At 45.9% G+C, this 26,528-nt stretch overlaps 1 protein-coding gene across 2 annotated transcripts in view; it reads left to right on the top strand.

The window, feature by feature from the left end:
• ABHD12B (abhydrolase domain containing 12B) overlaps positions 1-26,528 on the top strand; it is a 259,208-nt gene that overhangs the window by 206,778 nt on the left and 25,902 nt on the right. The window lies entirely within an intron of this gene.

The raw sequence follows: 26,528 nt of genomic DNA, 5'->3' as shown, positions 1-26,528 counted from the left end.
GGGCTCTGGGGCCATGGGTTCAGGCCATCTGTCTGTCCCAAGGTGGGGGACATTGTCTGCGGTAGGGGCCAAACGGTGATGCTGCCTGAAGCCCCAACCAGTTGAGGTGCACAGTGAGGGTCAGTGTCTCCAGTGCTGGAATTTTGTGGTCCTGAGTTTGCTGACCCAATAATTTCAGGCTTGGTGACACTTGTAATAAGAGGTGGCGTAATACCACCTCGCAATATTGTGCTGGGTGTTGCACCTTTTGTAATGGGACCCCCACTGGTACTCATTTTAATCACATGGAAAGAAGAAAGGTTGACGCTGCAGATGATGCTTTGAGAAAACACGTGACATTTGTTTGTAATTATTGTAAGATTTTATTAGTTTCGTTACACTTCCTGAAAACGTCTTCATCTTTGAGAAAAATGGAAAATATTGAAAATACATTTTGTATTATATAATACTTATTGACGCTTTCTGACTTAAATCCTCCAAATAACCTTTACTCACCAATTTGTTTTCAGGCACTGAACCCACTGAATCTAAATTATTCTGGTAATGTTTACTTTCCTGTAAAGGAAAACATGTTGTACATCATTCTGAGATGACTCTCTGCCATTCTTTCTGTTATACATTTTTCTTACAGCTAGCAGTGGCCGAGTCATTGTGCCTTTTTACAACTATGGCGGCCCATCGGACCGCCGTAGTCGTGGTGGCGGTCAGACCCCCGCCACACTGCAGGACCACCCGCAGTATTATCAGTGTGGCAGTCGGACCGCTACTAAACTGCTGCTACCGCAGCAGTTCAAGGATCCTGTGGCAGTCTGGCAGCGGTTCAAGGTCAAAATATGCTAGCGGTGTCGTAGCGGCACCGCTGAGCATATTTTGAGTTGCCCAGCAGCTATAGTAGACAGGGCTTTGAGCCAAAAATAAATGCCCCTTTGAGGTTGTAAAGAAAAAAAGGAGAAATATGTTTATTTCTCCTAACTTTTCCCACTTTGCACTCTACAGCGACATCGAAAGTGGGAAAAGGTTGAAAGTTTGTCCAGGCATAGTATTTTGTACTAAAAGGGTACCTTCCAGTACAAAACCTAAGGCATACATGACTATGTACTATGGTGCAAAAGTATGTTTGTGGTGCTAGGCAGCATGATTGTGCACCAAGCCACACTAACACATCACCCTACAACAACAGCACACATTAAACACAATTCCTCAGCATCATATCCATGATAAAACTCAAAGTCATACATTGTCTAAGTGTTTGCTCCCTCAGTGATACTTCCTGTCAAGTTATACTGAAAAAAGGTATCCTATGTTTAATCAACAAACCTATTTTGAAAAAGTTAGATTAAACCTACAACATCCACCAATAACACATCACAGCCACATAATTAGAACAGGTAGCTCAAAACTTAACAACAACTTGAAACCAAGCAATGGCAGTTGTCCTCCTTAGCAGAATGAAACAAATAGAATGTCCTTCAGCAAACGAATCAGCGCACAATCTTAATTTCTTTAAATTTGTGGTAGCATTTCTATATTTTCTATTTAAAGGGAGAAATAAATAGGTATCACTGGTTCCTTGCTGTGTAGATCTCTACATTGTACAAGGGGTTTATGGTCCAGTTAGTTTCAAATTTTCCATAGCTGGATTATTAGGCACCTCATTTCATTACACACTGCTAGGTATTCTGCAGAATTTACTTCTTTACTGTTCTCACCTAGCCTGCCCTTCCTGATTGCTCTCCTGAGTGTGGTCTGCTTCTGCGTCAGGTGTGCTAAACAGTCTCCTCTCACTACCAATCCTAAGCCTGGTTTGCAAATGCTTAGTATGGGCTCATGCTAGCTTGCTCTGCTGGGTCTCTCTGCCCCACTGTGCTGTGCGGAGGAACTCAAGGAGAGTTGACAACATAGTTCAGACTATCTCACTGAGGCCCGACACTGACTGGCCTTGCATTTCAATGCAACTGAAAACTAATAACTTTAACCCTGTCCAGTACAGGTCCAGTGCCCCAGCCTGTCCTTTTTAGTTGGGTGCACATTGTTGCTAGTTGGGAAATTTCAAACTCACACCCTCTAACATTTTTGACTAAGCTATGCCACTGTCCTAGGTCTGTTGCTGAGTGTGTCTGTACTAAGGTACATCAGAGAACCCAAAGTCCAGCTTCCTGCACAGCTTACTTCCAGGGATGTAGCCAAAGCACATCCATTGTTGTGGTGCCAGATGCCATCTTGTGGGCCTGCAGATACATATGAAAAGTAACCACAGTCATATCATGGACATGTGTAATAATATTGTGTTTATATTCTCACTTGCGTCAGACTTTGCTACATTGAACTATGTGTATGCACGATCTGTTTACTGTGGAACTAGAATGTTTCATTCACCTGGCCCCTAGCTGCTGCTTCAGTTGCATCTGTAGTCTGCGGCAACCAGATCTGGTCGTTGGGCTGTCTTTTAATTTAACATTTGCACATTTACTGGGCCTCTACCTCTTTTGTTGTTATTTTGCTGCTGTCTCTACAGGAGTTGCTTATTGTGCATTGGCTTCATCACATAATGTGAAATAGCTATTTTCAAAGACTATTTCCAAGCATGTTCAGCCCTTTTAGGTCTGGTTTGACAGCTCAACCCTTGTCAGACCTAATGAAATCAATAGCAAAATAGCTTTAAGAAGAACTACTGAAAAAGGTGGTTTGGCTCCACCTACATTTTGATAATTTTGAGTATGTCTTTTTATTGGGCAGAAATTGTCTGCTTCTGCTCAGAAAGTGCTAGAGGCTATCATGGGTGTTCCATGTCTAACAAGAGTGGTGTTCCCTCTCCTAACGTGATAGCTGCGTTCAAACATAATAATGATGCAGTTTACATTGTAATCCTATTGGCTTCAATGGGGTTTCTCCTCAACTAACATGGCTGCTGTGTTGAAACGCAAGGACGCTTTGGTAAAGCTTGCTTCCCCATACTTTCAGAGAAACAAGGATAGTAAATGCAATCTCTGCTTGCCAGCTCAGAGTTAAACAGGGATCTGAACTAGAGAAAAAACAACACCGCTCTATCCTGTGCAGCAGCATGGCCGCTCACTAACGAGGGTGTCCTTGAAGTTTCTGGCACGGTGCAGTGGCACCCGGAAGAAAAGCTCACAGCAAAATGAGCAGCAATAGGGTTGCTGAAGGAAGAACAGAGGAGAGTTGGGCGTGGGGGGCTGAGGAGGCATTGTAGAAAGGTGGTCCAGACCTGCATCTATTATGTGGAGAACGACCACCATAGTAGGATGGGGGACCTGGATCTCCCATCTGCATTGCGCTCCATCCAACCCTTCTTCCCAGGTCTGCTGGAGTAGTGGAGTCAGTCCCCTGTAGATGAGTAGTGTCCTCTTAAGAATTTTATGGGACCCCGGCAAGACATATTTTGGGGCCGCCTGTTTTGAACAACTTTGAATTTTATTTCACATTTTCTGCCAATTCAAGCCTGCACAATTTCAAATAATATCAAATTATATTTACATTTTAAAAAATGTGGTGAAATATATCTTGCCCAGTGTCCCAAAATACAAGAAGGTGGTGGGAAAGTAGTGCCTCAAGTGGTACCTGGGCTCACAGGTGGGCAACTTTGCGGTGATGGTGTTTAGATCCCATGTGTGAATATCATATTACTTCTCACATTAAGTCAGTCTCTACTTTAACTAACATGCAGTTAGATAAATACAAAAAACAACTCTAGAAATGTAAAGGAAAAACACATGCAAAAATATACAAACATATTAGGAAGTTACATGTTTGTCTGAAAAGTTATCATATAATTCAAACCGGAAGTAATCCTAAGGTTTTGTGATGTCTGATTTTATACCTATCTAAGATTGACCTAATATATTAAAGTTTTGGGCAGATCTGTCTGTTTTAAAGGAACAACTGCACCAAACTGGAATCTGTTTTATTCAGCATTATGTCAATTCAGAAAGTTAGACTCAGTCAAGAGAGAGTGATGCTCTATATAGGTTGTTTTCGGAGGAAGCTATTTAGTAGGGATGAGCGTAACTAATGTAATTTGCTATAGTAGGATTATGCAAATTTATAGCAAAGTTGGGAGAGATTACATGGAATTACATGAGGCGCGTAACCCAGCATTTAGTGATATTTTCACCCTCATGTCCAAAATGGAACAGAGGATGCATTTTGCGTGAGGAAAATCGAACTAAATGCAACAGAACTCGAACAGCAGCAACTGCTCGCACTCACTAAGTTTGTTGCTCCTGTGCTCCTACTGTAGGAATTTTGTGCCAAATAACTCATAATTTTGCGAAGGGAATCACTTAATTTTTGGTAATTTCATGTTAAAAGTTTAACACAAATTTACCTATAATTACTCAGATTACTGCAGCATAATTAAAATGTTACCAAGGCCTACACTTTAGGTTTAACCTGCCAGGCAGATCAAACTGTCTGATTGCGAAAGACATATTGTGCACTTTGAAGAACATACAGAGGCTTGCAGCTCACACTTTGCTTACCACTGGTTGGCTTTGCTCTCACTCGCATTTGCCTGCTTCATATTTGTGGCCCAACTTGTCAATCTTGTGTTTGTCCCTTACTAGTCTCTTTACCATTGCACTGGTTGGCTGACTTCATTAGTTCCACTAATTGCTTTTAGTGAACTAATTTTTTCATTTTGTGTAAGCACTTAATGAGAGTGCATGAGTTTTCCGGCTATCTCCCCCATGTGCTTTTATCCCACATCCTTCCACGTTACTCTCTCTCTCCTGGGCTTCTCTCTCACCCTCCCCGAGTTGAGCTCTCTTGTGTGCTTCTCTACATCTCGGATCATCAAATAAAAAATAAAAAAATACACGTCATTTTCTATATGCACCCATGCGTATTTCTTTGTTTATTTAATAATTTCGAGAGCGCTGCAAATACCTATAAAGGTGGTGGCGGCGGCGGCGTCGGCGTCATCTTGTATTTTTTGTGTGTTTTTTTTAATAACCATGCTGTACAAAATGATTAAAAAAAGATTAGAAAAACCAATAGGTTTAATGTGCACAACCCATTGGCTTTGCCAATGCTTGTTTTTAGTAGTTTCCTGCCTGTATTAAAGAAAAGATGGCATCCCTTGTGCCTGTCCATGCTTCATTTACATGTGCCGGATCGTTTTTCCACAGACGTCTCATCTGCTGTACCTAACTTGCATTAATAAACCGTTAAATCAAATAGTAAGTGAAGTGAGGGAAAGATTTCCTTAGGATCGTTGTTGGAAAATGCCTCTCTCTGAAGGGTCACCCAAAGCTTTTTACCTTCCTCATCCTCTCCTTTATGCTGAATTCTTTTTGTTGGTCTTAGTATTCTGAGCACTTAACCACTGCTTACCAGTGCTAATGTGCATGTGCTTCTCCCTAAACATGATGCCATTGGTGTATACCGGATTGGCATATTTGATTCACTGGTAAGTCCCTTGTAAAGTGGTATACCATATACCCTGGGCCTGTATTTGAAATGCTACTAGTGGGCCTGCAGCACCGATTGTACCACCCACATAAGTAGCCATTCAAACTTGTCTCAGGCCTGCCATTGGAGGACCTGTCTGCGCAGTTTAATGCCACGTGGCATTTGAAACTACTTGGCAAGCCTAAAAACTCCCCTTGTATTACATATTTCACCCCTAAGGTAGGCCCTAAGGTTTGGGTGCTGTGTAAGTAAAAGGTAGGACATGTACCTTGTGTGTTTTATATGTCCTGATAGTGACAAACATCCAAATGTATTTTTCACTTCTGTGAGGCCTGCTCCACTCCTAGGAAATCATTGGGAAATGCTTAATCTACCTTTCAGCTGTAATTCCTGATTGCAGAGGAGTAGCTGCTTTATGTTTTAAATCTTTGACATGGTAATGACAAATCCTCTTTACTAGTTTAGGAGTGCCACTTTTAGAAAGTGGACATTTCTCCATGCTTAGCTCCTTGTGTGCCTTCTAGCCTGTCTCCAATACATGTCTGGGTTTTGGGTGACAGCAAGACTTTGTGCATTCCCTCTAGACAGCCACAAACACAGATACTTCAGGGCATCTGCATACTGATGGATCTTCCTGGGCAGGAGGGAAGGGAGGAGCGGACACCTACACTCCAATAGGTAGTGTCCTCACACAATGTACTGATCAACCCCCACCGGCAGCCTGGCTGACAGGACTGGGCTGAAAGGGGACAGAGTCACCCTCACTTTAAAGGCACTTTTTTGAATAAGTATTGAGTCTCTGACCCCTTCTGACTAGTTCACTTTTGGGTCCTGAGGAGACTTTGCCAAGAGGAGGAGCTGTGCTGCCAGGAAGAACTGCCACTTTGCTCACCGCTATGTTGTGTTGGTCTGCTTCCTGCTTTATTGCTGTGCTGCTAGGAGGGACTGCCACTTTGCAACTTGCTCTGGTGTGTTTGCCTGCTGCCTTTTGCAGTGAGAAGGACTGAACCTACTCTACAACCTCAATACACTAAATAACTCCAAGGGCTTGTTGGCTTGTGCCCTGTTTTGAAATCTCAAGGCCACGTCCCGTGGGACTCTGTCACTTGCCGGACCATCAGCGGGGTTCTGACTAGGAGCCATGATCGACCTCTCCTTGCTTTTTATTTTGCAGAGATAAGCGTGTGGAGTGCTTCATGTTTCATCCAATCAGTGTGTGTGGAGCACTTCATGTTTCACCTGATCAGCGCATGTTGAGTGCTTTGTATTTTACCAAGAGCGCCACGTGTCCCAGCGTGTTGTGCTTTCTCCAGAAAAGCCGCTGCACCGAGTAAAGTGCCTGCATCATGAGTCTGGAGGGTTGCCCCAGCAACGTGGAAACCTTCGCCGTCAACCATGCACCACTCTCCTGTGGGCAGGGCCCGGGTGCCAAAGGAAGCATAACCTTGCACTGCATTCCAGATTGCAGCGGACCGCCAAGACTTTCCAGACGGACCAAGGACACCTCAGCACTACTCCTCAAGATGCCTGCCAGGTAATGTGACTGGAGGAACGGGACCGGCGAGGCCCTGCGGGGCAGCTCTCAGTTGTCTGTTACTCACAGGCTCTAACTGAAGGCACATCATTGTTGAATTGTACTTTTTGTTGATTGCGTGTCAGTCTCGAGTGACCCATAGTTAGATCCTATTTGAGGAAGTCGGCGCCTGCACAGTTCAGAGCTCATGCTGGCCGGGATCACCTACGAATCACCCTGGTAGAGCAAGACCACAACAAAGTCCATACTCCCAAGTGCTTGTTCCAGCACTCCCCGTAAATATTACTATAATCTCCCTCAAGAAAGCAAACACATTACTAAAACTGTGTCTTTCTATGCTTATTTTTAAAACGTTATAACACGAGTAATCTTGATTGGATTTTTGTTGATTTTCTCTTGCATTAATCAGGTAAACATAATCTATTTTTATAAATCTGTGTGGAGTCTTTTTGTGGTGTATTCATTGTTACTGTGTGTGTTGCACAAGTACTTTACATTTTGCCTCTATGATAAGCCTGCCTGCTCTGCGCCAACCTACCAGAGGGTGAACACAGGTAATCTCACTTGTTTATCTAGCTTACCCTGACTAGTGTGGTGGGTTCTGCGTGGCTTGGGTGTATACCTTTGCTAGCCAGAAATACCATTTCTTTTTTTATGAAAACATATTGTTCGAGGCATATGAGCTGTAGATCACACACTGTGCATAGATCACCATCTGTTGTTGGGCCTGGATGTTTGCACTTTGTTGTTGTCCTGGAAAGTCTTTGGAAGACACGGGATAGGTGGCTCCTCCTTTGGACAATAGTGCGCATGGGCATCGACTCCATCGTCAGATTGTTGTTTTTCCGCCATCGGGCTCGGCAGTGTTCATCGCGCTCCAGTTCGGTGCCGTTATTGATCATCTTTTCGACATGAAATCCTCACCCATACTTCGGTATTGTTCGATCGCGTTCCCCTTCGACGCGCATCTCTCCAGACCTTCAAATCTTTGATTTCGGTCGTCGACGCAGGCCTTCGGGCCTACCTGCGCCATTGGGCCTTCGGCTCATGGAAAGGACTCCGTTTAAAATGTGTCCTAAATGTGGATCCAAGTTTCCACATGCAGATCTTCATGAGGTGTGTAACCTCTGCCTTTCACCCGAGCACGAGGCAAAAGACTGTCCAGCCTGTGCCTCTTTCCGCTCCAAGAAGACGATCCGGGGCCATCGAGCTCGAAGAACAATGGCTCGATCTTCGACACCGATTCCTGACAACATTTTCCAGGAAGGCATCAATGTACCGGGGCAAGAGCAGATCCAACACAGCGCCGTCAGCTCCTCCGAAGCCAACGACTCAGACGTCAAAGACATCACTCCGGGGCAGCGGGTCATAAGTACTGACGTCGATCCCTCCCTACCCCCCTTTCCAAAAAGGCTTCGGTCACACCTTGCCCCACCTTCGGGCTCGGCAAAGAAGCCAATACAAAAGCCTTCAGGCCACCCCGGATCGAGCCAGCCTGCCGTCGGTGCCGAAACTCCATCCCCAGCACCGAAAAAGAAACCAATGCCTTCCTTCGCACCAACGCCTACCTCCGCATCGACGTCATTGGCGCCAAATCCCACTGGCACGGACGCCCCGGCTCCGAAAAAATCCTCGGCACCGAGCAAACACTCGGCTCCAAAAACCTTGGGTTCTCAGCCTACGAATCCGAAAAAACCACCGGAACCAAAAAAACTGTTGGTACCAAAATCACTATCTGAATCGAAGAAGATTCCAGGCCTAAAGAGCACAAAATGACTCCAAAACCCCTGACACACAAACAATCGGTCCCCAAAAAGTCAGCACCGAAGGAACACACGTCACTGGAGGAGCTTTTTCAACCGGATCCGACCCAAAAAAACACTTCTAAAAGACCCTAAAACAGGTCAACTCATACATAGCCCTTCAAAGAAACGGAAAATGGACAAACCTGTGCCAGCTCCACTTCCTTCCAAAAAGAGAGACATTGCTACTTCTCCCTTAAGGATTCCTTCTCCTCCTCCCCCTCCACACCACTCTCCTATCCCATATTCACCTCTCTCACCATCTTCTCCACCGCCAGATGATGATGACACCTCTGACGACATGGGGGAGGATCACCCTTTAGGGGAACCCAGTCCTCCTGGTGCCCCAAAAGATCATGGGAGGATTATGACACACCAGATGTCCCAGACACACCTCAGGACGACATCTACTCATCTAGGCCACCCCCTCCTGAGGACACTACAGGGTTCACTCAACTTGTACATAGGGCAGGAGATTACCAAAGGGTAAACCTACATACAGACCCTATCGATGAAGATTTCTTCATGGACACTTTCGAACCATCCCAAAGGTCCAGTGCCGTTCTCCCCATGTTAAAAGGGGTAATCAAACACGCTCCTGAAGTGTTTAAGGGTCCTATAAGGGCCAGAGTTATTAACCCCAGGGTAGAAAAAAAGTACAAAGCTGCCGCATCTGACCCTGTTTATATTAAAGGCCAAATACCCTTAGATTCCTTAGTAGTCTCTAACGCCAGGAAAAGGATCATTTCGCAAACCACAGGAGATGCCCCACCTCCTGATAAAGGATCAAAACTGCTGGACGCGTCGGGCAAAAGAACAGCGTCCCAAGCAGCTAACATGTGGAGGATTGCCAACACACAGGCTTTGCTCGCAAGATATGATAGGGCACACTACAGCGAGCTAGAGACCCTACTACAACACCTTCCAGGTCAATACAAGACACAAGCTCATGATCTCATCCAGGAAGGCAAGGTCATAATAAACATATCCATTCGTTGTGCTCTCGATGCTGCAGACACAGCATCCCGGGCTATTAACACCAGCGTCATTTTACGCAGACATGCATGGCTACGCATTTCTGGCTTCAAGCCGGAGGTCCAAACTACTATATTAAACCAACCATTTGATCAAGAACACCTGTTTGGACCCAACGTAGATTCATCTTTAGAGAAGATGAAAAAGGACACAGACACTGTCAAATCAATGGGAGCTTTGCAATCGCAAGCTCCCAGAAGTTATTTTCGCCGCTCCTCTTACAGAGGCGCCTCTAGAGGTTTTTCCACCGAAAACCCCTCTACTTTGTACAAGAGTCCAACACAGACCTCATCTAATAGAGGCTATTACAGAGGAGGCTACAGGGGCAATAACAATAAGGGTAGAGGCAAAACTACCAACACTCGTACCGCCTCCACCCCTAAGCAGTGACTTCCCTCCACTCCCCCCGGACCACTCTAGTTCGGTCGGGGGAAGACTGCTACAGTTCCTACCAGTCTGGAACAACATTACCACAGACAGGTGGGTGAGACAAATCATCCAATCCGGTTATTGCCTGGAGCTCACTTCAACTCCCCCACTCATTCCACCCAGACAGCGTCCAATGTCGGAAGAACACTTAACGCTTCTAAAACAGGAGGTACTTTCCCTCCTACAAAAACATGCCATAGAACCAGTTCCCCTTCATCACCAAAACACAGGGGTTTACTCCCTGTATTTCCTCATTCCAAAAAAGGACGGAACCCTGAGACATATCTTGGACCTCAGACCATTAAACCTCTACATACAATCAGACCATTTCCATATGGTCACTCTTCAGCAAGTCCTCCCGTTACTCAAACAGGGCGACTTCCTTGCCACATTAGATCTCAAGGATGCCTACTTCCACATACCCATTCACCCTGCTCACAGGAAATACCTTTGGTTTGTGGTAGACGGCCAGCATTACCAATTCAAAGTCCTCCCATTCGGAGTCACCACAGCACCCAGGGTCTTCACAAAATGTCTGGCAGTGGTAGCAGCCCACTTAAGAAGACAACAGATTCTCGTCTTCCTATATTTAGACGACTGGCTCATAAAAGCCAAGTCACATATCCAGTGTGTAAATCACACACACGCCACAATACAACTACTTCACGATTTGGGGTTTACCATAAACCTCGCAAAGTCTCACCTCCAACCATCCCACATCCAACAATATCTGGGGGCCACAATAGACACCTCAAAAACCCTTGCATATCCCAGTCCAGCCAGGATTACAAGCATGCAAGCTCTTAGAGCAAGATTCCAACCGCAACACTCACTTCCAGCTCGAGTGTTCATGCAACTAATAGGGATGATGGCCTCTTCCATATTGATAGTACCTCATGCAAGACTCCAGATGTGCCCTTTACAGGAATGCTTAGCACGTCAGTGGAACCAAGCTCAAGGTCAGCTGACAGATCTTGTGTTGGTGGACGGCCGCACACATTGCTCTCTGCAGTGGTGGAACACCCAAAACCTTTACAAAGGGCGACCGTTCATAGAGCTGGTTCCACAGATTGTGCTAACAACAGACGCATCGCTCACCGGCTGGGGAGCTCCTCTAGTTCATCACACCATACAAGGCACATGGACACCTCAGCAAAGGCTACTCCATATCAACCACTTGGAGTTGCTAGCAATCTTTCTGGCACTAAAATCATTCCAGAAACACATAATAGGCAAAGCAGTATGACAGCAATGTACTATTTACAAAATCAAGGGGGGACGCACTCTCTCCAGCTCTCTCAATTAGCACAGAGCATATGGAGATGGGCCATTCCTCAGAACATTTTCCTGTCAGCTCAACATCTCCCAGGAACTCAAAATCACATGGCAGATCTTTTAAGTAGACAGACACAACAGATTCAGGAGTGGGAACTTCACCCACAGGTTCACCAACCGCTCTTCCAAATGTGGGGCTGCCAGAGATAGATCTCTTCGCCACACATTACAACACAAAATGCCCAAGCTTTGCCGCCAGATATCCACACCCATTGTCCAAAGGCAATGCGATATGGATGAATTGGTCAGGTAAAATTGCGTACACTTTTCCGCCTCTCCCACTCATTCCATTAGTGGTGCGCAAGCTGCAACAAAAGTCGCTCACACTGATCCTAGTTGCTCCAAGGTGGGCCAGCCAACCCTGGTAGAAAAACAAAGATAAGATGGTGGTAGGGAAATTCTCTGCGCTGAGAGGTGACAATTCACATACGATATCTCCATCGAATGCCACTGCTTCTGGTTACCTTACAACGACCACCTCACGTTGTAAATGTGGAAGGTCCACCTTGACAAATACAATGATAGGTAAACCGAGCACAGGCAAAAAAGTTCTAACAAAATAAAGTCCAGCTGCCAATCTTGTTCAGATTCTTCTCAGATTTATTTCACACATTTTCATATTTCAAGCAAGTCTTCAAACCTCACTGGATGCCAACACGTGTTTCGTCCAAATGACAGTAAGTCAAGGACTCCTCAGGGCTAAAGACAAGATGAAATGGCAAAATCAATTGCCATTCTAGTCTCAATCTAACTATTACTTAAAAAGTAATTAAAGAGTCCTGTGTACTACACGAAGGAATTATATAGAGAAAAGAGAGGGAAAGTAAGTAAAACTAAACAAAAATTTTTATAAAGTAAAATTGAAAATAAAGTAAGGCCTAAATGCTAAAAATAACATATATAGTGAGCACACTCCACCAAGTGTTAAGGCCTAATAAAGTAGCCTAAAGTATAGGTCAGTCAGATGTGTCCATTAATATTTAAGAGAAACCTATTATCCCAGAGAGAAAATATTTACAAGGGGATATACACCAAGTTTGTGAAAAATAGTCAAAAGCAAAGCCTCACGCTGTCCCTTAGACCAAAAGTGCTGGTGGTAAATGATAAGTCCACCGACATATCCATGCACCTAAGTAAAGTAATGTCTTCAATGGCTGACACTTACCAATGGCGCAAAATCTAAATCCAAATTGAAAGATGCAGAAGTATAGTTCCAACTCCTGTATAAAAAAGATAACGCCAAATTCAATCTAAGGTTTTTCAATGTCCTATTAAGCACAGTATAGTAGGTGAGATAATCAACAATCTCAGTATTGATCACCCTGGTAGAAAACATTGCTGGAACTATCAGTAGTCCCGCACCAAAAACTATGCCTCGCCCCACAACTCTTAACACAGAACCATGGAGAGAGCAGACACCCAGATCCAGCACAGCTCAACCTAGCGATCTGGCTCCTGAAGTCCTAGAGTTTGGTTATCTCAATCTTCCCCCTGATTGCATGAACATTATCAAAGAGGCTAGGCGCCCCACCACTAGAGCCTGCTATGCAGCCAAGTGGAAAAGATTTGTTATATACTGTAACAATAACAACATCAACCCTCTAGATGCGTCCACTCAGCACATCATATGTTATCTTCTGCATCTTCAGAGATGTAATCTAGCATACACATCAATTAGGTTACATCTTGCTGCCATTGCAGCTTACTTACAAAATAGGCAGCACCTGTCACTGTTCAGGGTGCCCGCCATTAAAGCATTTATGGAAAGCCTCAAAAGAAGAATTCCTCCCAGGGTACCTCCTTCTCCAATGTGGAATCTAAACATCGTCCTCACAAGATTAATGGGTCCTCCATTCGAATTTCTGCATAAATGCGAACTACAATTCCTCACATGGAAAGTTGCTTTCTCTGTTGCCATTACATCTCTTAGAAGAGTCAGTGAGATACAGGCAGTAACTATTCAAGAACCATTTTTACAACTCCATCATAACAAAGTGGTTCTCAGAACAAATCCCAAATTCCTTCCTAAAGTTATCTCTCCCTTCCATCTGAACCAGTTTGTTGAGTTGCCAGTGTTCTTCTCGCAACCACAAATAGTAGCAGAAAGAGCTCTTCATACACTGGACGTAAATAGAGCACTACTTTACTATATAGACAGAACAAAACCTTTTCGTAAAACAAAACAACTTTTTGTATCCTTCTCACTGCCACATAAAGGCAATCCCATATCAAAATCTGGCATTGCAAGGTGGATTGTCAAATGTATACAAATTTGCTACCACAAAGCAAAACGTACACTATATATTCCCCCTAAAGCCCACTCTACCCGAGAGATAGGGGCTTCAATGGCATTTTTAGGGAACATTCCCCTAGATGACATCTGCAAAGCAGCTACATAGTCTACACCGCACACATTCACAAAACTCTATTGTGTAGATGTGCAGGCAAAACAACAAGCTAGTGTGGGCCAAGCTGTATTCAAAACACTATTTCAAACTGCTGCAACAGATATTGGTGGTCGCCGCTAAGGAGGAGTACTGCTATGCAATTTATGCACAGTGTGTGATCTACAGCTCATATGCCTCGAACGGAAAATGCAACTTACCAGTATGCATCTGTTCTTGGCATGTAGAGCTGTAGATCCACACACGCTTACCCACCTCCCCGGCTACCTTTATCTGTTCCAGTATTATCTTATTTATATACAACATACATGGACATCTATTTCTATTTCTTACAAAACTCCATCATTTCCCTTCTTGGCGACAAAACAATCCGACGATGGAGTCGATGCCCATGCGCACTATTGTCCAAAGAAGGAGCCACCTATCCCGTGACTTCCAAAGACTTTCCAGGACAACAACAAAGTGCAAACATCCGGGCCCAACACCAGATGGCGATCTATGCACAGTGTGTGTATCTACAGTTCTACATGCCAAGAACAGATCCATACTGGTAAGTAGCATTTTCCTTATTAAATTTGTCAAAGTCAAAATAATATGTCCATACGATAAAAGACATACAAGTCATCAAGTAAATAAATAGGAGTGGAATACATTCCGCATCTTTTCACGTATCGCAGGATTACAAACAAAAAGCAAAAACAGCTGCATCAAACAAAGCCAAATTCTGTGCTTGATCTCATACATCATGGTCCTGGTTACTTGCAGCTCAAATATGTGGTTGTGGTGTTGATATAAACTCTCCATCCCTATTAAAATGTTAAGGCTTCGTTCATTAGTTGCCCAACCTCTGTGTTGTGTGTCTCCAAGGGAATGTTCCTGTATGTGGCCCACCTCTTATATTTTGGTATGCTTCAGTGGGCATCCACGGGCTATGAATACAGGTCGCTCTAACTCCATAGCGAAGTCCATGCCCCCTTTCCACGGCGTTACTCGAGGAGGGGTGTCAGTCTTTTAATTTTTAGCTATATCTCATTTTGCAAGGGTGAGGCCCAAGAAGTACAAATGTTTTTTTATAATGGTTGCCCCCAATTTCGTCTGAACAATGTAAAAGGGTGAGTTTGGGAGATCTGGGAATATCCCATGCTAGTACTGCAGAGAGGCTTTGAAGCACCCCTTGCTAAAAGCGATTGAGAGTAGAACACATCCAGATTGTGTGTAGGAAGGTGCCATACTCTGAATGAAAGGGAAGGCACTGAGGAGAGGTGATCAGCCCTGCACAACATAATCTATATTGAGTGTAATATACCCGATGCAGGTATTTAAATTGATTATAACAAAGGCGAATGCATATTGCGGCTTCACGTGGTGATTGGAGAGCCTCGGACCAGTCATCGTCATCTATAGGTCCTATATCTGTGTCCCAGGAAGCTCGTAGAGTGGCAAGGGTTGTGGGCTATTAGTCACTAGGGTATGATACATTTTGGAGATTTTATTGTCCCCTAGGTTTCTAGTTAGGAGCTTACCCTCTAATGGGCTGAACTTGGGCAGGGTGGTTAAGTCCTTAATGTAAGAGTGTTAAGCATGCCGTAATTGTAAGTATTTGTGAAACTGGTAGTGGGGCATGGAGAACACCTTTTGAAGGTCCTTTAGGGTATGGCCCTTCATGACATCTCCTAAGGTAGAGACTGCGATGGGATCCCAGCCGCTGAATGCTTTAAGGTCCGCTACCTGTGGAAGTAGGCGATATTCCCACAGCGGGGTCTTGCATGTGAGACGCCCCCACAAACCTATATGTCAAAGCGTCTGCCGCCAAGTCATGATCACTACCTGTGTTGCAGGGGGAAGCCCTTAGGAGCTGAACCGCTGTACAGGAGTGGGTTTGGGGATGGTTCTCTCAAAATCCACCGATTGATTTTATATGCGGGTTCGTCCCTAGAACCATACCACCATTCATTTAGGATCTGTAATTGAGCTGCTGCAGAATAGGAATGTATGTCCGCGGTGGTGATGCCGCCGCAGTAGGTAGATTGCATACATGTGCGTAGAGTGACCCTTGCCGTGCAACCCCCCCCCCCTCCACATAAATTGATCCAAGGCTGCGTTCATTTGACGTAACCAGGACATAGGAATTGGGTAAGGGTGAGATTGTAGTTGGTAAAGTAATTTTGGTAATGAGACCATCTTGAACATAGCCGACCTGCCATAAAGTGAGATGGGGAGTGCATCTCTGCTTTAACCTTAGCTGTCGTTACTTCCAGTTTTTTCCCCCAGGAGAGGCTTTGGCTATCTGATACATAAATGCCCAGGTAGGTGAAGCCTTGTGTTGCAAGCGTCAGACCTTCAACCCATCTCCCGCTCCCAAGCGACCCTCTAAGTGGCCAAATTTGAGATTTGGTAGGGTTCATGTAGAGGCCAGATGTTTTGCCAAAGATGCGCATGACCTGGAGTATTCGGGGCCCTGCTCGGTGGGGATCGGTCAGGAAGAATAGGACATCATCTGCGTATAATGCAATACAGTCCGATATGTCCAGAGTCCACTCGAACCTTCGATAAAGTGCATTACGTCGTACCCAGGCTGCAAGTGGCTCAATGGCAAGAGCAAACAGCAAAGGAAAAAGGGAGCATCCCTGACAGGTGCCCCGGTAAATAGGAAAGTGGGCCGATGTTGTTCCAGCCACCCGCACAGATGCTGTAAGATTTGGATATAATAGTCTAATCAATGTAATAAGACGGGGACCCGTGTTTAAGTGTCTCATTAAAATGAACATATAAGTCCAATTCAATTAATCAAATGCCTTGTCCATATCTACTAGGAGTAAGACAGCCGGTCTGTTTAGGCGATCGATTGCAGCGATGGCATTATGTAATCTCCGGATGTTGTGTCGGATTGATCTTTGCGGCATGAAGCCAGCCTTATCGGGATGGATCATGTCCGTGAGATGTTGGAGCAATCTGTTTGCTAGCACTTTGGCTAAAAGCTTGGCTTCAATGTTTAGCAGAGATATTGGCCTATAGGACAAACAGAGGTCTGGGTGGGCGTCCTGGTTTAAGGAAGACCACGATTTCCGCATGTCTCCAGTCAGTTGGCAGGGTTTTCTTTTGGATGGCTTTGTCAAGGGTGGCGAGATAGCATGGCCCCAGTTTTGATGCAGATGCTTTAAAAAACTCACAAGGGAATCCGTTAGGTCCTGGTGATTTTCCGGAAGTGATCCCAGACGCGGCAGAGATTAATTCTTCAAGGGAGATAGGATCATCAAGGGAGTCACACGCTGCATCGAACAATGCCCTATATGGATCATCTTGAAAAAAATCCTCTATCTGGGATTCTGATATGAGCTCATGCTTAGTGTACTGGGAACGATAAAATTCAGCAAAGGTCTCGGCAATAAGTGTATGGTTAGATATCGTCTCCCATGTAGACATCTAATAATGGGTATTTCTGTCGGTTTGAGAGTGTATTGACACAGTCTATGCAATAGTTTCCCAGACTTGTCCCCCCACTGGTAGATCCTATTTTGCTTGGCCTGCCATGTGTGTTTGAAGGATACTCTGATATCTTTTCTGCAGAGCCGCGAGTTGTTTGGGAGTGCTATTACTGTTAGGCTCTTTTGCGCGCCTCTCCGATATGAGTATCTGGGCTTCGAGTCGGATGAAGGTCAATTTCTTCTGATGTCGAGCGGCCGTGCATTGACTAATATCGAACCCGCGGATGGTGGGTTTCATGGCCTCCCATGGTGTGGAGGCAAAGGGGGCAGATTCTGCCTCCACACTATACTAGCAAGTCTGCATGAAGATTTGTTTTATAGTGTGGGTTGTGGAGGTGCCACGACGACATTCACCAATGAAATGCAGAGCGCCCGGGGCCTATTTGTAGCTGAATTTGTACTGGGGAGTGATCTGACAGGTCTCTGGGCAGAATCGCTGTTGCGACTTTTCTATGGATGTGAGCTCTGGTAATGAAGATATAGGCCAGTCTGGAGAATGACTTATGTACTGTTGAAAAATACATATAACTGGTGTCAGTGGGGTGAAAAGTCCTCCAGGGGTCTGCCCATCCCAGTGCCTGTACTAGGGGCACCAGTCGAGACTCCCTGGGTGTGTGATGTGTCGCTGTGGGGCGACATCTATCCCGGACAACGTCTAAGACATGAATCCAGTCCCCTCCCACCAGAGACAATACGTCTAGTAATGAACCCAAGTGTCGATGAGGTGCTCTGTAAATGCCTGACTGAGTAGTGGAGGGGCGTATATGCTGCCAATCACTAAGGGTTCTCCCAAGATCGTGCCATGTATAAGCAGATATTGGCTCATCGTGTCGGCCCATGTATGCATATGTGTATACGGAATTCTATGGTGGACTAATATGGCGACTCATAAACCCTGAATGAAAAACTTGTGTGAAACCGTAGCGAGCAAGGCATGGGATGCGGGCCCCCAGTAGGTGAGTTTCTTACAAAAGCAGGATATCCGCCCGTCAGTGCTTCGCATATTTAAGGATTGCCCCCCGCTTGATCTTGTCGAGGAGGCCCCGGGCTTTCCATGAGACCACTTTAATTGCTCCGAATGGAGCTGAATTATTCGGATGTGACATCATTGGATGAGATTTGAGAGTTAATTACAAATGTGACACAAGTACCAGTAGATAAAGACATGCTGTGGGCGCATAGAACCGCTATAACAAACAAGCATCATAGCTGTAACACCCCCCACCCCTCCCCACCCCAATACCTCAAAAAACACTGAAGTATCTGTCATGGAAGGTATACAGATCTCAACCCAACCGGGGATAAGGGCTGAAACAGTCCAAAAGTTCCCCAATGGTCCCATCCATATTGTATGTCTTTGGGACCTGAACTATAGAATGGCTTCTACGTAGTAGCCCCTATTGTTGCTGATACATAATACATCAGGTAAGTGACCATGTGGGTCCAGGGACAGAGATGTTATAGTTAACGAATCTGCCATCTGGGTGTCAAGTTGTTTGTTTCCGCTAGAGCGCCAGGATGATTGTGACTGTCATCGCTGCTTGTCCTTATGAGTTTTATTCTGCTGTAGGTGTGGGTCTCGATGTGGCGGTGTGCAGGTCCTGATTGATTGACGTTCATCTGTCCATTGAAAGATCTCTTCAGGGGTGTCAAAGAATAACGTGCTATTTTTATAGCTGACTCAGAGGTGGGCCGGAAAGAACAACATATAGGAAATTTGCAGTTCACGGAGGCACGCTTTGGCAGCGGTAAATGACTGTCTCTGTTGCTTTACCAGTTTGGTATAGTCCGGAAAAATCATTAATGGGTAGGACTCGAAAACTAGGGACTTTTGAACACAGGCTTGTCTCAGGATCACGTCGCGGTCGTGGTAGTTGATGATCCGTGCGATTACAGGGCGGGGCAAGCACCCGGCGGCGGCTTGGCCACAAGTGCTCGGTGAGCACGCTCCAGAACAAAGCAAGAGGACAAGGCATTGTCTGAGATCCAGGATTTAAGCCATTGTTCTAGAAACACGCACATGTCCGAGCCTTCACACCCTTCAGGAAAACCCACGAATCGCAAGTTATTGCGGCGAGCTCTCCCTTCTGCATCTTCAGCCAGTGTGGCCAACCCTCGAGCGAGTTCCTCCAGGGTACGGACTTTGCCTTGTAGTGTAGTAATAGCATCCTCTGCTCCAGATATTCTGTTTTCGGCCTCCGACAACCGTTCTACTGTGTTGCAAAGGTCCTGCCGCAGTAGCATGACATCAACTATAACCGCACCGATGTTTGCGTCCCAAGTGTCCCTTGCTTGAGTAACCGCCGCATTATCTGCGGTGGGGGTGTCGCCAGAAGCAGTATGACTGGTTGCCTCACCAATATATTTGTCCATTGTGCTCTATTTTGGGGCATGGCCGGAGGCTTGGCCTTTAGACATAGTGGCTGTGGAGGGGTTATCAGGGATGGGCAGTGTAGGCGTCTTGATGCAGAATGTAGGATGTGGGGTCTCGAACCTTATCGGGGGGAGCGTGCGCTTCAGGGGCTGGCCCTACTTGCAAGCCGCACCAGGGCCTGGCCCAGCCGCTTCCCCAAGCAGGACCTTGCCCCACCATCTAGAGGGCACCTCCCTGTGGTCGCAGTCTCCGCTGTACAATATGACCTCAGCTACTAGGCCTGGCCAACCCTTCACTGGGTCAAGTTGCCCCCCCTCAGATGGTACAGTTAGCAGAGGCTCCAGCCAGTTAGCGGCTTGTTTTCACAAGGACACTCATGGCCTATGTCCTTTGCCCCCCATGTTGCCCGTATGGAAAGCTCTGATAGCCGCCCAACTCGAAGAAGCAATTGCGGGCTATCCCTCACCACCGTACCTGCAAATCGAGATGACCTCATGGGCAGCCCTGCGCCTAGGGCCCCTCCGCTCCTCAAATGCTCCATCAATAGATATGCGGCCACTCACGCCAGGGCTAAATTGGAGAGATCCACAGCCAGCAGGCCGCCAGGTGGCACCCCGGTCCTCCGAGCGAAAGCGGATCCGCGGCCTCCGGCAGCCCCTGCGGCCCAAGACATGGCCTGGGCAGTGCCTCCACTCACCACAGCAGCCTCCTGCAGCCGACGGGAACCGGCTCAGCTGGCGGGACACCGACACCGTCCCTTTGGAAATGAGGCAACTCCTTCTGTCCGGCAGGGCCTCGGTCGACAACGCTCCTGAGTGGTCTGGGGTCAGGTCAGCGCCCGCCACCCTGCTCCGGCGCTCCGTAGCGTCAGTGCATCGTTTTAGGATCAATGCAGACTGCACCCACCACCTCATTGTTGGGTCGCTCAAGCTCAGCGTTGCTGTGGGAAGTTTCTGTTCCGGGGGGCACGGATCACATCCTGGGGTACCAGGCAGCAGGGCAGATGTAAATTAGGGCACGGGCTCAGGGTTTACCGGCAGGATAAAGTAGGATTGTGGCTGGGCTGCGGGAGCTGGGCTAAGACGCGTCCGCCATGATGGACCGCTTGGCCACGCCCTCCAGAAATCCTATTTCTAACATGGGTGATAAGCGGTGAGGCTAGGGCTTGTGTTTGTGCAACATCATATGCTAACTCATTGTTCACCATAATTCTGTACTTGGACCAATTCAAATTTTTCCCATTCTCCCTGATTTGACATCTTTAATTTTCCCCAAAATCTTTATTCCCACTCCCATTGTATTTCTACCATGTCTGTGGTCCTGCCTGGTGCAATGGAATTCGAGCTGGCCAGTCTAGAAACTTCCTAGCTTGGAAGTATACCTTAGTCTACCAGAAACCCCATTTCTAACAATCGTAAATTGCCAAATACGCAGACTGCCTAGTTTAGATTTCACTTCATGTCTCTTTCTTCCTTCACCAGCACATTAAAGCCAGATCAGTTGGCATTGCCAATTTATCTTATTTATGTATCATACTATCTATTTTGCTATTCTAGACCCCATGTGTGCCATAGTGCTTTACATAACAACACATTTGTACATAAGAACAGTTATGCTTTATCACATAGGAGAGTTTTGTTAAAGTTCCTATACTTGAGACCAGCTACAAGGTGTATAGGAAAATGACCCATATTCATTTGCGCAAGAGAATCCAGTAGTCTAGGCTAATACACAACCCATTCTGTAGTTGGACAATTTCGTAGAGGAGTGAGTGCCTATAGATACTTTTGCATATACAGGAAAATTAAACTTGTTGCACAACCATGCTGCAGAATGCATTATTCGAGCAAAGCCCTTGCGTGTGCTGTGGGCTGCTATGAAAGATCAGGATTCTTGCTGTAAATGCACCAATTCAGCTGGAATTCTATTGGAGGGATTTCTGTATCATTGCGCACTTTTGATGCTCTTTTATAAACAGGCTAGGCTAAACAGACTTATCATGTTGACTGAATGAATTAAAACAATAGTTGATGCATGAAAACTTCCCTTCATACAATTGGCAATGTTACAAGAATTCACGAAGCTAGTGCAAAAAGAAAGATTCACCTTTTGGGTAGAATCAGAGATCAGAAATTACCATAAGAGTGTCACAGATTGGGACTGCATGACCCTAACTGAAAAGTCTTTGGACATTTGTACTAAGAAAGCATGTAGAACAGTGGTTCTTAACTTTTTGACTACTCTGGACCCCACTTAATCATTTCTGGAAACCGGGGAACCCCACTGGATTATTACTGGAATCTGGGGACCCCCAGTGAGTTTTTATTAAAAGTTGGGGACCCAGGCTGAAGCATTTTTATTTACTTGTACTGCAAAATAATTACACAATACATACAGAAAAAGCATTCATCAAACAAATACATAAATGATGCTATATTTTATCCAATTCACAAATAAATTAAAACAGAAATCACAATTTTAATGGAACAGTTGGAGCTTTTCTAAATTCATTTGAGGCCACTCAAGGTCCATACTATATTCTATTTGATGCACTCGCACTGCTTCTATGTATCAGTCTGAGGATACTAACATCATTTTTAGCCTTTAATTTAAAATTCCTTCACATTTACTGAACGTTTAAAAATTTTCTATTTCACATTTTGCTCCATTATTTATGTACACTTTTATTAATCTGTTAATATTATTTAATTTTCTAAGCAGTCGTGGACCCCCGGAGTAAGCTTTGCGGACCCTCATTAGTCCCCAACCATAGGTTAAGAATCACTGATGTGAAGTACTGCAGTCATTGTCTTGTTTCTGCTTGAACAAGAACAAATACAAAAACTCTGGTTACTCTTTCTCCCGTGTATTTAAGAGTATGATTAACATAGCTGGAATTTACACAATGAGTTGATAACTAAAGAGTTTTTTTATTTTATTTGCTTATTAGTTTCAAACAAGGTAATGCTAACAAGATCCACATTCCATTTCCATAGATCAATACCAAACAAACCCCTCCAGCCCCCCCCCCTTTAGGCAGAAGAAGCCACGGTCTAGTACATTGACAAAGTACAAATAATCCACTATTATATATAGGCAGAGCTCTACTAATGAGGTCACAATTATAAACCGCCGATGAAGACCCCTCGAGTGGGCACAGTAAGAACCATTCACCTTGGATGACGAGGGAATTCAAATCTATAGCAAGTCAGCAAGTACATGAGGATTGTGCATTTATACAGATTCACTGCAAGTCCGGCCTTGTCAACAAGTACGCGGTGAGCGGAGCCCAAAAGTCTCTTGGACGAGATGTTTCAGGTAACTCTTCTTCATAAGCCAATAATTGAGATTTACAATACAACAGCTCACGCAGCCATTTTTTGATTGTCGGACTATGTTTTGCACCCCAACATTGTGCCACAGCCCTCTTGGCAAATAATGTAGATACAGCAACTATGCGTCTATTACAGGGCTTGAAGTGATTCATATAGCCCAAGAGACATACCGCAGGTACACATTGCACAGGTTCCAATTCAATATCAGTAAGTAGTTTTGTCAATTCAGACCAGAAGGCAAAAACACCAGCACACTGCCATGCCACATGCAAAAAATCTGCATCTGCCATGCCACACCTCACACAGTTAGCGGTGTCACGTAAGCCATATCGATGCAGTTACACAGGAGTATAATATAATTGATGCAAAAATTTGAAATGAATAATTCTGAGGTTACAATTAGCCGTGAGACGGCCTGTCAGAGTGCAACACGCCGTCCACACTTCGGGCGTAAGGGCTGTCCCCGAGGCCATCTGCCAGCGAACACAGAAGGAGTGATCGCTTTCTTCCCGTTCTCGTAAGGACGCGTTATAGAGTTTAGTGATTAGCTTATGACGCTTTTCACCCGTCAGCATCACTTGCAATGCTCGCAGAGTAGTGGGTTCTGCAGGATAGTCTGGGTACACAGTTTTAACTGCTTGTCGCACTCGGATATAGGTAAAGCTAAACATAAAACCGCGATCAGCGCCCCTCTGTGCCTCCTGCAATGTTTTAAAGCGTCTGCCCGAATACAGGTCCTCCAACGTCAAGATACCCACTTTGGCCAGCTCGTGCCGAACCTGCGTCTCGCGCACCGCAGAGATATCAGGATGCGATAACAATGGCAGCGATGGAGCATACACGTAGGGCAACCGAGCTCGTTCAGCCAGCATCCACCAAGCCCATGCCGTACAGTGGACAGGGTTGATCTCCGTCCGCGGACCACTCGAGCCCCCCAATAAAATTGCATCGAAAGGACCGCATCCGATTCTATTGCCACGTGTGGTTGAAATTTCTGTGGAAAGTGCCAATAGTGCGCAAACTGTGCTTGGGCACAGAGGTAATATAATCTAAAGTCGGGGGCCTCAAACCCTCCCCGTTAAAAGGGCTGCGCCAAGAGATCCCAACTGCACCTTGGCTTCTTACCTCCCCACACAAACGTTAACAATGTGGATTGAAGAGTGCAGAAGAACGCTTTGTTCAGTTTGATAGGGATATTGACAAAGTAGTAAAGCAATTTAGGAAGAAAGGCCATTTTAACGACCGCTATTCTGTCAGCCAAGGAGAGGGGCAGGCATGTCAAGCGCACAACCTGGTCCACAATACGCGTGACTGCCTGGCCATAGTTTTCCGATATCACGATCTCTGGATCCCTATGTATCCAGACCCCAGGTATTTAACAGGGTCCGACGACCAGGTAAGTGGATACTCCAGGTCAATCTCTTTAGTGTGCGCCGTCAACGGAAACACCACTGACTTTGACCAATTTATTCCGAGACCTGAAAAGCGTTTGAATTTAATATACTCCCGGAGCAACTCCTGTAGATATACCGCCGGTTCTCGCACATATAACAACATATCGTCCGCATTTCGAGGAAAACATGGCGGCCGCAGGTTAGGCGGTGCGCGCGTCAGCATTTGGACCTCCCTGAGCTTCCGTGGAAATGTGTGCAGCTACCGGCGCTCCGACTCCACGGCGCTTCTTTGATACGGAGGTCTCTTCGGCTTGAAGTAATCTGCGATAACTTTCCTTTTTTATCCCTTTCCCCTACCGCCCACCTTTTGGTTCATCACGGCCCAAAAGTTTGGATCGCCTGACGCCTGAGCGGCGTCGATGTGTGTGAGCTCGAGCCTGGACCCCTCCCCCGCCTCTACTCTACGGTGGAAGCAGGCAGCCGTGGAGCTTAGGCGCGGACGCAGGGCGGCGGCTAGCGGGCTCCTGAGGGGGAGTTCTTGGGGTTTGCGAAGCGAAGGTCACCCAAGGGAACCCAGGGAGCCAGAAGAAGATACAGAGGACAGAGCAGTAAAGGCCAGAAAGACTGTAGGTGCGGCTGGTATCCTCCGCCCGTTCCCGGATAACAAAGGATTGAGCAGTAAGGAGGGGGCTCAGGTGGGGGGAGCGGGGTCGCCAAAGGCCAAAAAACATAACAGCGGTACACTTTCAGAGAGGGGACGCAAGACCAGAAGGAAGGGGAAGGGTCCCACGAACAGTGCCCTGGGGGAGAAGCAAGGTGCCGGTCTCAATGCCCCTCAACAAGCTACCGTAGAGGCTTTAAAGGCTTCAGAGGCACCTGAGGAAAAAAGAGGTAAAGGGGTTATACTCCTTAAGATTAACGCTAGCTCCCAGTCAGCCGGTAGAGATACCAAAAAGGAGATACGTAAAAGTGCGATTCGCATAACCCCCCGCTGCTTTCATATTTTAGGGTGCGGCCCCAAATTCTAGATATTCAATTAGGCTTAGAGGCAGTCGGCGACCTCAGTAAAAACCCGGTGGGAGCTATGAGCAACAACAATAAGAATGTTACTGCGAATAGTGAGGATACATTTAGCTTGGCAGACCCCTTTGGATCGGGACCCACAGTGGATGTCTTAGTAAAGGGTGCGAGGTCCTTACCGGATCCCGGGGGCCTAGGCCTCCTCGCGGACCATACTGTGGAAGATGGGGGGGTTAACGCCATTATCGCTACCAACGGTGATCCCACTGGTGAGGGAAAAGAATGTGGTGGTGCATTGGAGGTGCTTTTGATTGCTATCAGGGAGGAGATAAGGTGCGGTTTTGCGGAATCAAAAAATAACCAAAGTGAGATCAGGGCTGTATGTGAGACTCTCGAGAAGAAGGTTGATGGTCTCTCCGAAAGAACAGAGCATCTGGAAAACTCGGTAGGGCGTCTAGAATCTAGTCTGGAGTCGGCAGAGATTAAGATTCAATCCCTGCTAAGGGACGGTGATGTTATGAAGGAGAGAGTTGAGTCCTTGGAAAACTACTCTAGAAGGAACAATCTCCGTCTACTGAAAATACCGGAGGGGAAGGAGGGTAGCGATATCAAGGCATTTGTGGTGGCTCTAATAAAAGACTCATTCAATCTCGATGAAACGACAGAATTTCTCGAGAGGGATATACAGAGGATACATAGAGATCCTTTCCGCCTCAACCCCGGGAGAGTGAAACCAAGAAAGATCCTGGTGAATTTTCTCACTTATTCCCTCAAGGAAAAAATTCTTAACCTAGCATTAAAGGCGAAATCAGTAAAGGATACAGGCTTTTCTTTTGAAATCCGGTCAGATCTGTCAAAAACCACCTTAGACAGACAGTGGGAGTTAGGCCAAAAGATGGACAAGTTTAGGGCAGTAGGGGCAACAGTACAGATGAGGTTCCCTGCCTTCC

Source organism: Triturus cristatus, chromosome 9 (assembly GCF_964204655.1).
Source record: "Triturus cristatus chromosome 9, aTriCri1.1, whole genome shotgun sequence".
Taxonomy (NCBI): domain Eukaryota; kingdom Metazoa; phylum Chordata; class Amphibia; order Caudata; family Salamandridae; genus Triturus; species Triturus cristatus.
This window is presented reverse-complemented; position numbering and strand designations above follow the sequence as displayed.